Genomic DNA, 15,676 nt, shown 5'->3' with positions numbered 1-15,676 from the left:
CCAACATCGCATCTATTCAGTCTTCAGCAGGCTTTATCCATCTCCGGAGTAATAAAACAAACTGCTTGCATAGCTACTTTCAATCTTTCCCTCTCTCTATCGCTTGATGCAACAAATAACTACAGCAGTTAAAACTCTAACTACAGTTTTCACTCATCAATGAAAACCAAACAAAAATAAGCTCAGGCCCATTTGCACTCCCCAAACAACCGAGAAAGATTCACCACCAGAACCCCTGAGAACTTCCACGTGTGGCTCAGTCCGTGTGATCCAACAGGTTTCACTACTATCTTTCACATTCTGAGAAGTTTGGCTTCACCTTTTCACATCCTAATCCACGTAATCCCCAAAAGTTGCTCCTTTGTCCCCGCCTAACACTCCATTAGCATAACAAGCCCCTTTGACCTAGTTTCTGACGATTAACCCTTTTATTTGCATAACAAGCTGTCATAACGTAGAAATGCCCACAACCCTTCGGAAACTCCCAACAGGCCATTAGAAATGAGGAAATCCCCTTCTTATGTCCCTACACTGGCTCCTGGTAGCCGCCCGCATCAAGTTCCTGTCCCTGGTGCTCGCCTACCGGGTAGTGCGGGTAGTGAATGGGACAACCATGTCTTATCTCCAGGTTATGGTCAAGCTACATGTCCCTACCCGTCCCCTCCGATCTGCCACCTCTGGACGACCGTCCACCCCATCACCCAGAGCCCCCGGCCGCCGATCGAACCGGTCTCGGCTCTTCTCGGTCTTGGCTCCTCAGCGGTGGAACGAACTCCTGAAAAAGGTCAGAACAGCGGTCGTCGCTGCCCATCTTTCGCCGTGAGCCTAAAACATACCTCTTCACCTAGCACTACCCTACTAATCGCACTTAGCCCCCAATCCCCAAAAAATGAAAAATGAAATGAGTGTATGTATGTATGTGGTTCTGAGATGGCTATTTTTTTGAGTGAACACTTCTGACTCCCGACTACTGGTTCTTCGGATCTTCGGTGACTGAATTGCAATTCTTGGGAGTTGCTTTGGTTAAAAGTGTCTGCCGAATGATTTTAATGTAATGTAAACGAAACCTCTCGGATGAAGGGTGAAAAGTCTTCAAGCGAAGAAATTCAAGTCCAGTTGAACAACAAAACAAAACAAGTTTATTTTTGGCACAGACGATAGGCAAATGAGATCTAGTCTAACATCCTTCAGCTGCTTATTTTTTATGTATTCGTCAATTCATTTGTCCATTTATTCTTTTATCGGTTCATCTATGTCAATTTTTAAACTGCAGCTTAAAACACCTCTGACATATTGGCTGTCTGGACAGAAGGAAAAGCGTCTGAGCGTGGAGTGGTCGTTTGAGCTGCAACAGCTGGTCTCGGTTTTAGAAGTGGTGTGCATATGGCGAGAACACCACCCATATGACCCTCTGGTAGCGACAGTTACATACAACACTTGACTGTAGAGGTTACGCCATCAAGATTAATGCAACATGTACCGAAAGGCGCGGGGTTATGGGTTAAACCATGTAGCTATAATATCATGATTCTGGATTAGCCGCTCGGCTAAACGGCAGCTTTCTGAAAAAAACACTTGCAACTAAAGCATGGGGAAGTTTAATCTTGATCATTTTAGTCTTTAGTTGCTATAATCACTTTTACCAAGACAGCAATGGGATGTACCATGTCTTAGCTCTTTAACACTAGCAAGACTGGAGTTTTGGGGTATTCCTTTAAGGAGTGTTAGGGAGGAAGAAGCAAAGGACAAATGTTCTGCCAGTCAATTTTGGTCCAACCTCTCTGCTTTGCTGTGTCAATGTTACCATTTCAGCATTACAGTTTTAAACATTTCATTATACAGCTTTTTTCATTGCATTTCTTTGTTCTTTATGTTTAAAAACCTACAATAAGTAGGGCTTGGAGACATTACAATTCCCATCTCAATAACTTGAATCTTTACACCAAATTAAAACAAAATAGTGCCAATGTCAATTCATGTTACGAAGCTCTAGGAAATGTTTGATCATCATGTTTGATATGAATGATAGAGAACCTTAATGGAGATAATATTCAAATATAAATCAGGTGGTATGAACATTTTGAAAGCAAACACGTTTCGGCCAGGTTGACAGGTGGATCGTTTGGATGTTTGTACTTTGTCAGCAAGTTTCTTGTGTTTGAGATACATTCAGATACCCTTTCAATGCTTTGCTTTCCTTACTCTTGTCTCTTAGACAAATGGAAAGATACATCACTGCATATTCTCAACACAGAAAACCTGTGCAATCTGAATAAAGATTGTGCAAGACAAAAATAGGGATACTGTTTTTTTTTTTTTTTATTGAATTTGCTTTCCTCAGCACATCCTAATGTCTCACTTAGTTCATATCATGTTTCACTTTCCTTTCAATGCTCTCCTCCTTTCACCCTCTTTGACTGCTTTTCTGTGATCTTAAGCATTTTTTTTTTTAAATGTCTTATGTATGACAGTACCAAACACGTCTGTTTTGGTGCTTGTAGTGGTGATGGGGTGGGGAGTTGGAGTAATTCAATCATAGGAAGAGAAAGAGGGTAAGTAAGAGATAAAATTCAGAAGGTGGGATTTACTTGAGGTGAAAAGGGGGTTGATGTAAGGCGAACAACAGAGGGAAAAAGGAAATAAGTGGGTAATCATCAGAGAATTGGTGGGCAAAAAATAAGGGGGTGGGAAGCAAAAAAAGAGAGGAGAAAGGAGGTGAGAGGAGTGTGTGTGCGCCACTTGGTAGTCATCACAGAGAAGCTTTCTCCATTCAGGAACTCGGTGTGCAGCTGTCGCTTCGGGGAAGTAATCACACACAGTCAGTCAAAGATACACACATTCACACACACACACAAACACACAAATGCACACACTCATACAAACACACTCGTGCACTTAGGCTTTTGGCTGTGCTTTGAACTGATCCATGCCACTAAAGAATCACACAGCGAGCTGTGTGATAATAATATTATCCTATGGCCTTCAAATCGTAATATGGTTTTATTGCTAGGAAGAAATATGAATATTATGGCTTTCAGAGGAAGCTTAGGGAATTATATGGCTGTCATGGTTCCCAGCTTCAATTGTATATTTTGTATTTATCTAGAGCCTCTAAGTTGAAAATCTATTAAGCTATTATTTACCTTTCCTTGTATGGAATTGTCATCCATTTGTGTAAGTTTGCTCTTGGACGGATCGCAAGACAGATGTGGAGATACCATCAAATGAATGTTAGAGCGCTATATGGGAGCTTGCAAAGAATGCAAATATTATTGGCCGATTGAGATAGTTAGTTATCTTTCGGTATTATGACCAATGTCTTTTCTCACAACTCTGCAATCACCATGACAAAGCACAACACCCATCAATTTCCTTTTAAATTATCTCATTACGAAACAAGCGGCTCACTGATTTTGGAGCCTACAATGGCCTGTGCTGACTTATTCCCCTCCATTCCTACATTTCATTTTGAGCTCTCTTACATGTGACAGTAATCCTAGATCTCGAGGCATTGATTCGTCTCTTAGTCTACAATCAGTACTCCCAGAAAGACAGGGAAAAAAAAAAAAAGAAAAAAAAGAAACACAGCAGATGAAAAAAATAATTCAGTTGCAAAAGCATTTTTGGACATATTTCTTTGGAGAAGAGGTTTTTTTTTTTTTTTTTTTTTTTTTTACATATTCACTGTTTTCCTTTATGCAAAAAGAAAAAAAGGTAATTTATGCCAAAATATGAAAAATAAAACACTCCAAACAGAGCTGTGTCACTGAGAACATGTATTTGGAAACCATAATCCTTTTTTTTTTTTTTTTTAGTTTGTGTGCTCGAACAGCAAAATTGAATAATAAAATCACATGAGCTTTCAAGATGCCTACCAGTGACAGGACCCTGATCAAAGGTTTGGCAAATGGATTTTGAGGTTGGAGAAGATAGTAAATATCTATTAGTTACCCGGACTGCTTTTGACACCCAACCCTACTGGAAACTGTGTCATGCAAAACAATATTGTGCAGAATCATCACTTTGGTGTGTATTCTGACAACATACCTTTAAATATCCTTTGTCATGCAACTTTTGATAAATCTTTGACACAACTGGACTCATTGTAGTTTAATGAAGATGTTTCATGGCTTGTTTATGCACAAAAGGCTTCTTCAATCCCAAATAACATTTAATCATTAATTTCTGGCATATGAGATATAGGAAGGGGTCTGACTTGTATCCAGTCGAGGAGAAAAAGGTTGAAAGGAATATCCGATACTTTGACGAGCAGGTTGGGTCAGGTGACTTGCGGTTTAAATGGGGCTTATTGGGTTCAGATATAAGTCACTCGTTGGGGTCGCATGAGTCTGAGGCTGTGCGGGTGTTAAAGCATCTCAGCACTGATCGAAAGGGACGGAAAGGTTATGTCGAGGGCTGCCTCTTCCACTTAGAGATGGTCTTTCCAGTTTGACATTGATGGCCTTTTTTACCCCTCTGTCAAACTAATCTCACCTGGAAAACATGGTTTCTTTGAGAGAACGTCTCTTGTCCGAAAGACCTCAATCACTAGTGACCTGAGGAGCTCGCTATCCCTGCTCGGGCAATCCCTTTGTGCAATATTTTTACTTGCTTTCACAATATTTTGGTCTGAAAACGCAACACTTCATTGGATGGCATATGCAAAATTCACAGGCCGTTAATGAGGTTGAAGTTTACAATCCCATGAATAAGGTTTACGTACCAAAAATGCGTTGCATAGAACATAAGAAGCCACATGAAAGAGGGGAAACAACTCTCAGACCACTTAACAATTCACTTAACATAAGCAAAAACAAAAACCCTGAAAGTGGATGTTGTGCGTCCGGCATTTATTTTGATTTATATAACGAATGTTTATGTAAGACCTCGAGCATTAACATTTTCGTCAAGGTTGCCCCTGCAAGTATTTATGTAAATTACATGGAAAAATAATATAATATACCGTATTTTTTTCCCCCTCAAATATAGGAAAATATTCCAAGATTTCACTGATAATCTAGATTTTGATACCATTATTAAAACTGATCAACTCGTGTTGAATGTAAAATTCAGTAATATAGTGGAAAAAATAATAGGATGGATCCTTGATGGCTGCACCAGCTGTAAGCAAATATATCTCACATGAAGAGATTCATTGCCGTTCTGCATAACACGAACATAACACTAATACTGATGATCTCAGGAACACAGTGGGAAGGGTCTTTAAATTTGGCACTCGGTGCTGAGTATTATCATAGAAGAATGTCATTACATCATAATTTGCTTTTTTCTGTTCATTTTTTTTTTTTGTTTTAAAAAAATGGGCAGAATAAAAAAAAAAAAAGTGTAATTACAAACACAATTGACCCAAATGTAACACTGTGTTTTCTTCCTTGTGCAAAAGGAGTTTTGTAGACTGGGGTAACTTTTTCTGCTTAGCAAGGAAATGTCAATTTCAAAGAATGTATGTCATTGTATTCTTTCACCTTGCATTAGTTAGTGTTTCTCCAAAAATAATTACTTTATTAAGTTGCATGTTATTGTCAGTTTGTCAGTGGACAGGAATAAGCACCGTTGTTAGATTTGCCTGAAGACTATTTAATACGGTTTAATGTACAATTATTAGAGCCCTTTTAACAAAAGTGAAAAAGATAAATAAAATAGTGGTAGAACAAGCAAAAATAACAAAAACATATGGGAAATGTGAAATGATTGAAATTATTTAAAAAAAAAAGTACCTGGTACTTCAAAAAAAAAAAAAAAAAAAACAGCAACATAGGAGCAAAGGCTTGTGACTGTACACAAAATTACTTAACCTAAACAACAGGAACAGACCTCTGATTGATATCCAAAGAGAAAGAAAAATACTGGTTTTCAAACCACCCATCGACAGAAATAAATCAGTGTGACCATATTACAGTCTCTCTAGCCTTTTTGAACTTTGTGCATTTTAATCTTAAGGGACATTGACTTCAAATATGCAATTCTCTCACATCAATCCCCTTCAATTTCTGAGATAACCAATCTTAGATAAGCTGAAATATTCCCCAGTGTCACAGTGCACACTATTTGATCTGTAATCTTTAAAGATTCACAAGGGCATACAGAATAAGATAAAGAAAAAAAAAAAAAAAATCATAGTTCTGAGGAAAAATCTTGAGAAATTTAAGAAATCATTAAGCAGATAAAAAGGTAGTTGTCTGACTAGAGAAGTCATCGTAAAGGTATGCTTATATCAGATTTTTATAATGCCCCCTCTGAAATGATGGAGGTTTTTTGGTAACTAGAAAAGAGCACTTTAATAATTCATCATGATCTATGTGACCCTTAGTGGTTATTTAACTGCGGTAAAACCTAAAATAGTCTTTCTCACAGAATCAAAAGCAAATTACTTAAAGGAGGAAAAAGTAAAATCAACTCCACTGAGCTTTAAGGTTAGTCAAACATTGAATTTTGTGAATGGAAATCTAGTTTTTGATGAAACCTATGGTGCAACAATTTACACCTGTTTTTCCTTGAATATCAATAATTAACTAAGACATCAGGTACACGGGCAAAACAACAACCAACATTCTCTCCCAAAGGGAATGGAAAAACAGCGGATGGAATTTCATGAAGTTTAATAAGTAAACCATTTTTCACTCTTCTCTCTGAACATTTTAAAGCACCGCCACAGGAGTTGTGTAAAAGTGGTTTAGGATCTTAGCATCCAGTGTGGAGCAAATCTTTTTCTAATAACTCTTGCAGCTAAAAAACGCACCACGATGACTGTGTTCCACAGTTTGAAATGGACACGTGGAAATTTGGCCCAATGTGTCAATGTACGACCATATAAATGCACTGAGATTAAAAAAAAAACAAGTAGGTAGCATCGACGCGAAGACGATAAGGTGGCCGAAGTGGAAAGAAATAACAAATTAATCAGTATTTGACATGAATTTGCCCTTGTTGATGCAGGAGAAACCGGAAAAAATCCTGGACGATCATTTCAATGCTACACAAAAAAGGGTCCGGCCAGATTAAACCTTCTTGTAAAAAGGCTATATAATCAATTTTGGGACTTTTAAACAAAGAAAGCCAATTCCGTGAGAAGTCCAACCATGTAGATGAAGAGTCTTGAATGACACACGTGTTACTAATGTTCCCTGTTACAAATCCCTCACAGGAAATGCATCTACTGGTTGCTATTTGTATCCATGTGCGCATGTGTCATTACCATACACTGACTCATGTCTAAAATGAACACACTGCTGAATAACTGCCGACTCTCTTAATGCCATTGGCTATACAGTATATCAGTAAAGTGCACAATATCATTCACAGAGCTCCTTTCACCAGAGACGAGGGATCAGGGCACCGGATGCTACTATTCTCTTGGAAATATGTTGTTATTGTACAAGAAAAAATGTGTAAACCTATCAGGTGTGAAGAATTATAAATGATCATATGAAATAAAATAAAATAATAAAATAAAAATTAATAAAATGTATGCAGTGTATGAATATATTCATCTATTTTATTTATTTATAAATGAGTGTAGAAATTCTCCAGAGCGGATAGCCATGTTATCAGTGTTAGCCTTCATGGTACATACATTTCTTAATTATCACCATGGGAACTGTGGCTTAAATCAGACTAAATTTGTTACATTACAATAACCCTTGGAGATTTGGAGATTGGATTTAACTGAAGAACCATTGTTTTAGATTTTTCAATCATTTGGCCCAGACACTAACTGTATTATGGCATTTGTGTTTGATACATATTGAATAGTTTTGCTGTCCCCTGCAAGCATCCATCAGGCTGTCAAAGCGTCAATAAAACCGCAAAGCCATGTGTTGCGGTTAACTTTGATCGAGGTTATAGGTTAAAAAATGATGTATACGTATAATGATGACTCCCAATCCAATAATGGCAGGAAATGAAACCCTCCAACCCTGCAAGGCGGGGGGTGCAAAGGCTGGGGGTGCAACGAGGAAGGCGGTACAAGACGTAAATGTTTCATAAACTCTCATTTCAAATCATGTTTCCAACGAGCTTTAAAAAGCATGCATATTTTTTTTCCAAACAATCCATTTAAAGGGGTTTCAATAGCATAAATACATTTAATGATACCTCTTCAGAGTACTTCACTTCGGCATGCACACAACAACAAAACCATCCAACTCACACTGGGACGGCGCTCATCCATTTCACTCTGTGTGATTTTGTACATTGAGCTGAAGATTTATAGTTGCACTGAAACAAAAGCCACATGGCACAGAAACAGAGGTAACAAAGCCTTTCTGGCTCTTATGAGAGCACAGCAATGTTCCAGAGGACAAGCATGCTACACTAAAGGGGAACTTTGCCTCTTTCCAACCAGTTTTGTGTCATTATCCTGTGGGTATATGCAAATTAGTATTGTTCAACTTCCGTCTATTTTGCCCGCACCCAGACTTAACTGCTCATTTTGCCTCATCCGAGGATAATTTGCCAACTGTCTAAACTGCAACATAATACTTCCGCATTTTTGAATGCCATTTCACCCAAAAGTGGGATTGCAAGTGGGGCAGCTGGTTCTCACTGTGGAAAGAAATCAGAACAGCAGAACAGCCAATTCAGGCAACCGAAGCCGGGATAAAACTGACATATTGAGCAGAGCTGACAGTAGAATGGGCTGAGGAAGCAACACCTTATACGAAAAGCAAATTAGTTTAAAAAAAATATTTTTGTTAATATAATTTTAATGAATGTTGAAAAAGAAATTCATGTTGGCAGAACAAAGATAATTAATATTATTACTACTACTAATGCTCTAACAATAAATATAATAATAATGATGATAATGGGTATAATATGTTGTGGTAGGAATAGTAAAGCACTGCCATTTGATAGGGAGAAAAAAAAAAAAAAAACACTCACACACACCGTTAGCCTTAATATCCTATAAAAATCTGACTTTTTTTTTTTTTTAAATGGACACATGTTATTGATAAACCCATTACAAAGATGGCTCATTAAAACTCCAGATATTGTGATAAATTAAGCTGACATTAGAAACCCGCACTTTTAAAAGGTCAAAGAAAGAACAGTCATAGAATTGGATTTTACTTTCAATACTATTTTGATTGGAATTGTAGCCCGTGACAATCGGCAATGGGCAGAAAATGAGAAAGCGTGACGTAAAAAGCTTCCATATGGTGTAAAAAGAAATGCTATACCTTTAGGTGTGTACATCAATACATATTTTACAGAATCTAACAATCAATTAATGACAAAATGACACACACTGATGTAACTTCCAATGAATACACATCTAGTTAGATTGATGTTTTTGCTGAAACAAGCAAACAGTAACTTGACTTGGATGCCATTTTGTCCATCACATTCAAATGGAGTCATTTTTGCAAATGTGAAAACAGGCAGTCATCAGCGTCAACAAGTATTTGTTGATTTTCCACTCTGCATATTGCTGCATAAATATAAACTGGAATAAAATTCACTTTACTGTAGTATCTGTCTGTCTGACCTGTGTTTCCCCTTTACTGAATTACTCATATCTGTCTCATTTTCCGCCACAGTCTGTTGCATTTGACCTATTTTTCCCCTTTTGGCGAAAGAAGTCAAACCGCAGAGCTGAATGGCAGACTCAAAAAATCTCCCAAATCAACAATTTGGCCAACTCTAAATCTAGTGGAGGCATCAAAATGTCCTGATTGCTTCCAGTGTATCTGACATGAAACTCTTAAACCTCCCCAATGCACCAAATAATTTCAAATAAATGGATAACAATCAAGAAACTGCATCTAAATCCCATATCTAATAGTACAATGATTTCCCTTGAAACACGATATTAAATTGTACTTTTAAATCGACCATACTTCCTATGTAAACAGTTCAAATCTTCATTATTTCTTGTAAATATGCCAATTTATTATGAATTTTATGGCAAGATAAAATGGAGACTTTTATTTGACTGCATTGTTGTGAGGAAGTTACCAATCCTTGCGCTACTTAGCATATATTATACACTATTTGTCACAGGTTTGCCAATAAAATCCACCCACATCGGAAAAAGTCTAAGGCTAATGCATGACTGAAAACAAGTCATCGCTCATGCGAGTTATCTTTGAAAATGTATTGATTATACATATATACACAGTTAAATCTACAATTTCGCAATATATTTTGTCACTAGCACGTTTAGTGGAATGAATGCTCACGTCTTGCTCTGACCCAAAATGCTACCCACACAAATAATTACAATCTACAAGAAACTAGGCTCTTCATAATTAGTATTTTTCTGCTGCTCCACTGTAGTTATATAACTTACAAATATTACAAATATTTAAAATGACACCTGAGAGGGTGAAAAATTCTAACAAAGGAATTAATATATATACATATATGTGTGTGTCTCACATAATAACGGACTTATCTTAATTATCCCTGGCTGCCAACTTCAATCTCAGGTCTCACATTTTTGACATTGACTGGTCACGTCAACATGTATGTAAAATTAATGTAAAGGTCGCATGAAGGTCAGGTAAAGGTCATGATCTGAATACATCTGGTTCACGTTTTGCCTAAGTCAGTATCAGAAGCCAATTTACTGTTCGCGTCCCGTGCTGTTTAACCGAAACTCTAATTTCCTGACGGCAGTCTGGCAAAATGCCCTATTCGACTAATAGGCTGTGGCTACGTCTGTTGGTTTTAAGCTCAACAACCTGGAGGAAGTGGTTGAGGATAGAATGCGAGCAAAAATGCTCGTGCAATTATAGAAATTCCCTCCTACTCCCTCCACAAAAAAACTGGACAACCACGAGAGCAGCTTCAGGAACAGACGCCGATGTCTGGAGGAGCGATACAGGCTGCTACTGTGTTAATCACCCAATTTTCAAGGCATATGGGCTCTACAGTACTGGTTGCATATATCCGAAAAAGTTAATACTCATCGCAGTAACCTGAATATCTCCTACGTACATTTTGGGATCCAAACATTTACTGACTTATAAAATGTTTGTTAATAAACAAATATAATTTTATTTGATGTTTGTATTTTTTTTTTTTTTTTTTTTTTTTACACATGGCCGGTAGTTGGTAGATAGTTCACAATGAAAAAAAAAAAAAAAGTCAGAATTATTATTTGAAATAAACCCATTCACCTCTCCTTTTGCTGAAGGTGTTTGTTACCTCCTCAACTATTTCATGTCTGCAGGCAAATGAGGACACAATTATTTTTATGAAAGAAAAATTCTCAAATATAATTTGAAATCGAAATTAATCGAAAAAAAATTCTTGTACGCTATTTATACATTTCTTCCAATCTGAAAAGTAAAAGTTAAAAGCACTTCTACCAGAGTAGTGAGGAAGTAATGAGATCACGCTTCAGCATAACACATATTACATACAGGACTGTCTCACAAAATTAGAATATTGTGATGAAGTTCTTTATCTTCTGTTATGCAATTAAAAAAACAAAAAATACTTTTCATGATATTCATATATTTTGAGATAGGATTTTTGAGTTTTCTTAAGATGTAAGCCATAATCAGCAATATTAAAATAATAAAAGGCTTGCAATATTTAAGTTGCTTTGTAATGAATCCAGAATGTATGACATTTTTGTTTTTGTAATTGCATTACAGAAGATAAAGAACTTTATCACCATATTCTAATTTTCTGAAACAGTCATGTACATTTTTCACAAAAAAAAACAAAACAAAAAAAAAACAATAACTAGTAAGTATGACAAATGATAATTTTGTTTGACAACAAATTTTCCAAATTTTAACACATACATTATTCATCAAGTCACACAGTAGCTGAAATTGAGAACATATTCTTCGTGTCCTCAAACAAGTCCTGCACTCTATAAGGCGTCTTTACACGTCTGTAAACTGACATACATCTTTACTGGCTGCTCTGATCTCAATTATACAGCCCAAAAGAAAAGTTGATAGCAGGATGAGCCGTAGTCGTACGCACACTGGTAATCACTTACCTCTGTCAGGTGCGCTCTGCGTTCTTAAGATTCAACATGAAGATAAAGTAGGACTGACATATAGGCTTGTTAAGAGAGTCAACTTGCCGGGACCTGGAAAAAATCAGACAGAAAAAATTATACAGTTAATGCACTTAAATGGGATACAAGTTTTAAAGCTTATACCATAGCTTTTTTTAAGTAAAGGTTTTAGTTTTTTTCTTGAATGTTCTCAGAGAGCACATAGAACTAGCTGGTCATTGTTCCAATCTAACAGTGGAGAAAAATAGTCTTGTATTGCATTTATATTGGACTATTTTTTTTTTTTTTTTGTATTTGTTTTTATTTGAACCCGTAGAGGCACAATTTTTGGCCATTTATTGTCTCGCCTCCTCCATTTCTTCAGTCCCTTTCTCTCACCTGGTCCTGATTATGTTCTCCTTTGGAAGGATTGTCCAGCCTTCATCCATGTATCTTATTTTGCGTCACCTGTTGCTGTTTGTGTTTGTTCAGCGATAACAAGAATGTAGGTTGAACTATACTTGCAATTTGGCCCAATAAGGATTAAAAAAAGAACATATCATAGTAATTGTTGCCTGTTCAGCAGGGAAATATTTTTATTTTAGGGCTGCGGGCCGGAGAACGTATTGCTTTGCTGCCGTACTGCCTGGAGCTACGTGGTTGCAAATGTGAACATTGTGTTTGCAAAAAATTGTCAAAATGCCTGATTTGAAAGTTTAGCGCAACTGTAAAACAGCCTTGCAAACTATCCTTTCTGTATATGATTCAAATTGTACACAAATGCACACATGCACACTTGCACACACATTAAAAGAAGTTACTGGAAAATGAGAAAAGTATTTAAAAATGTTTTGAAAAGAGAAAAAAAAAAAACACATTCTGTGACCATTACAATAACATATTAATATTTGAAAGTTTGTTTTCTATGATACGTAGCTATGTTTGAACAACCTACCAAAAAACATTTCCTGAGATCTGAACTATCTAAAAGTTCAGACTATACACACATATAATATATATATGTGTGTGTGTGTGTGTGTGTGTGTGAATATAACAACCTCATCATATTGCATAACCTGGCACCTAAATGCAATAAGATGCAAATATATAAAGTTTATTTTCAATCATTCCATCCATAGTCCTTGTGCATTTGAATAGCCTGTAAGGAACACATAGGCTATTATAAGAATTCAGAAAAATGCAAATGCATGCTCAATTCTATCTTCCGAAATCCAGAATACTCCACTATGAGTGTGTCAGAGCCACAGATACAAACAGGCTCATATGCTTGACTATGATTAAGATGATTAATAACCATATGACCTAAAAATATACACTCAGAGCCAGGCCTCTACTTTACATCCAGAAATCCCCTGAACTCCATGGCCTGTTACCTGTTGTAAAAAACACTGAAATTAAACCTCTAAGAAGGGACTGAAATGTCAGTGTGCTTGTCTGAAATGTATGATTTTAACTGATTGGTATGCTGATCATTACCTGGAAGTAACACTAAGTCAATTTTTTTCCTGTTTTAGTGTAAAGGAGGTAAATCTTTATGTGTGATGAACTGTTCCTTTAAAAAATGCATGATGAATTAATATTAAAAATGAATATTAAAAAACAATTGATGAAATGACAGCTTACAAATATTGTTGAGTTAAAAGACAAAATCTTGTCACTGTGGGAAAATTTGCCATTAGAATTTATCAGAAAATTGATTGGTAGCATGTATAAAACGAGATATAATGTTCATAATGGTGGCTATTCTGGTTATTAAGTCAATCTTTTTAATTATGCTTTTTTTTTTGCTATTTTTTTGTGGTTTTTATAGAAATAAGAAAACAAAAGCAAAAGATCGTTTCAACAATGTCACTAGATGTTTTTCATCAAAAAAATGTTTTTTTCAAATTTTGAAGCAAAAAAAAACATTGCAAAGTTACTTTTTCATTTTTTCTTTTCCGTTTATTTTTAATTTTTTTTTTTTTAAACCTACTGAATAAACAGAAAAAAACACAAAGAACACAAAGAATAAACACAAAGAATTGATTTTAGCCAGGGGGCCACAAACTATTGTTCCGAGGGCCACTATTGACTCGCGAGTCTAAGACCCCTGATATACACAGTATTGCGGTAAAATGACCCAGCAGGAATGTGGTTGCCTAAACGTGTGTGTGCATGTGTGTGAGTGTGTGTGTGTGTGTGTGTGATAGAGAGCGTTAACAACAAAAACAATGCCATAGACAGAGTGTTTGCATGATATAAAGTGAGGGGAAAAAATTATTGACACAGTGGGTGTAATCTCCCTGATTCCCCCTACTTTGAATGATGGAAATTAAATCATCTAAAATGTAAAAATATAATGCCAAGGGGGTCATAATTACAAAATAGACGACCCTCGGAGTAAAAGCAGAGGCCTCACAGTGAGTCCATGAATCCACGAGCATTTTCCGTATCGCTCGTGAGGAAGGTTTTACTCTTCACTTCTTCCGCTCACTTTAAACCCCTTACATTAAATCTACATTGAGAGCACTCAGCATCCTCACTACTTCCCTTTTTTGACGTTTTACCTCCTATAGTTTTTTTTTTTTTTTTTTTATATTGCACATTCTAAGGCAGCGCCGCTGGCCAATTTTAGACCCATAACTTGTGCTTTCCTGAATTCACCTGCGGTTACTCACAAATGGTAAATGAGTGACTCCAACATTTCAAACAGCAGTTCTACATTATCGCTATTGAATCATCATCTTTCCACAGTGGAGTACCATTCAGAAATGTCATGATTGACAACAAGAGCCAACAACGCACCTCGCTCACGTTAGGGAGCCAGGCATAGGAGGGGGGTTGATCTCTGGCAAATGCCTCTTGGCTGGGCCTTGACCCACAATTGACCCTCAGCCTTGAGTGTAACAATCTATAACAAACTACGGAGGGACCATCACCCTGTAATTGTAACGGTAGAGACCTTGATAAGGCTGTTCCCGGCCTCGCTCCTCCGGTGATAGAGCTAATGTGGGGCGAGTGTCGCAGGGTACCACCTGAAAATAGTCTGATCCCTCCTTTGCATAGTAATAGTTGTGGAATCGAGCCGCCGCACGTGTCAGGGAGACACGTGGCGACGCAAACTGACACATGCACAGACACACGGCGCCCACAGCCCAATAGCTCGGGACATCGGTTGGACTTGTAAAGCTGATAATCATTTGCTATTGATGGCTAAATGATAAGGAGTATTCATTTAATCATTTAATTTTGAATGCCCTGCTAATTATCATTTATCTCTATGGCCTGATCACCCAGGTCACGGTTCTTGTCGTTTCAGCTGTTTTTTTTTCTTTTTTTTTCTCGCTTTTCCAGGAGATTTCACCTCTCATCCCTGGAGGCTTCTTCATTTCTAACTTCCTGCTTTAGTCTCGCAAGCACCAGATGCTCTTCGTGCTCGGTGTGAATGGTGTCAAGAGGGAACAAAGGAAGCTGGTTTGTGTTGTTCATCTCACCCCGTTTCTTACATATTATTTTTTTTTTTTTTAGTTCTGACTACTCTTCTTCCCTCTTCACGATACCCAAGATATTTTTCTACATGCACTTCCTTATATCTCATCCATGCATTTTAATTCCCAGTCACGGTACATCGATTTTCCTTTTATCCCTGAGATGTGATATAATTAAACGGACATCATCTTGTGTATTATT

General features: G+C 37.0%; 1 protein-coding gene across 1 annotated transcript in view; it reads right to left on the bottom strand.

Annotated features, from left to right (window-relative positions):
* The window catches only part of LOC147235272 (leucine-rich repeat and fibronectin type III domain-containing protein 1-like protein), a 169,030-nt gene that overhangs the window by 94,018 nt on the left and 59,336 nt on the right, over positions 1 to 15,676 (bottom strand). The window contains exon 2 of the mRNA XM_086142023.1: positions 11,987 to 12,079. The gene's annotated coding sequence lies outside the window, so the exon portion shown is untranslated. The remainder of the gene's footprint in view (positions 1 to 11,986; positions 12,080 to 15,676) is intronic.

This window comes from Fistularia commersonii, chromosome 3 (genome assembly GCF_037954325.1).
Source record: "Fistularia commersonii isolate RoL2024-O1a breed Wild chromosome 3, RoL_Fcom_v1.0, whole genome shotgun sequence".
Taxonomy (NCBI): domain Eukaryota; kingdom Metazoa; phylum Chordata; class Actinopteri; order Syngnathiformes; family Fistulariidae; genus Fistularia; species Fistularia commersonii.
Note: the sequence above shows the minus strand (reverse complement) of the source record. Positions and strands in the feature narration are given on the sequence as shown.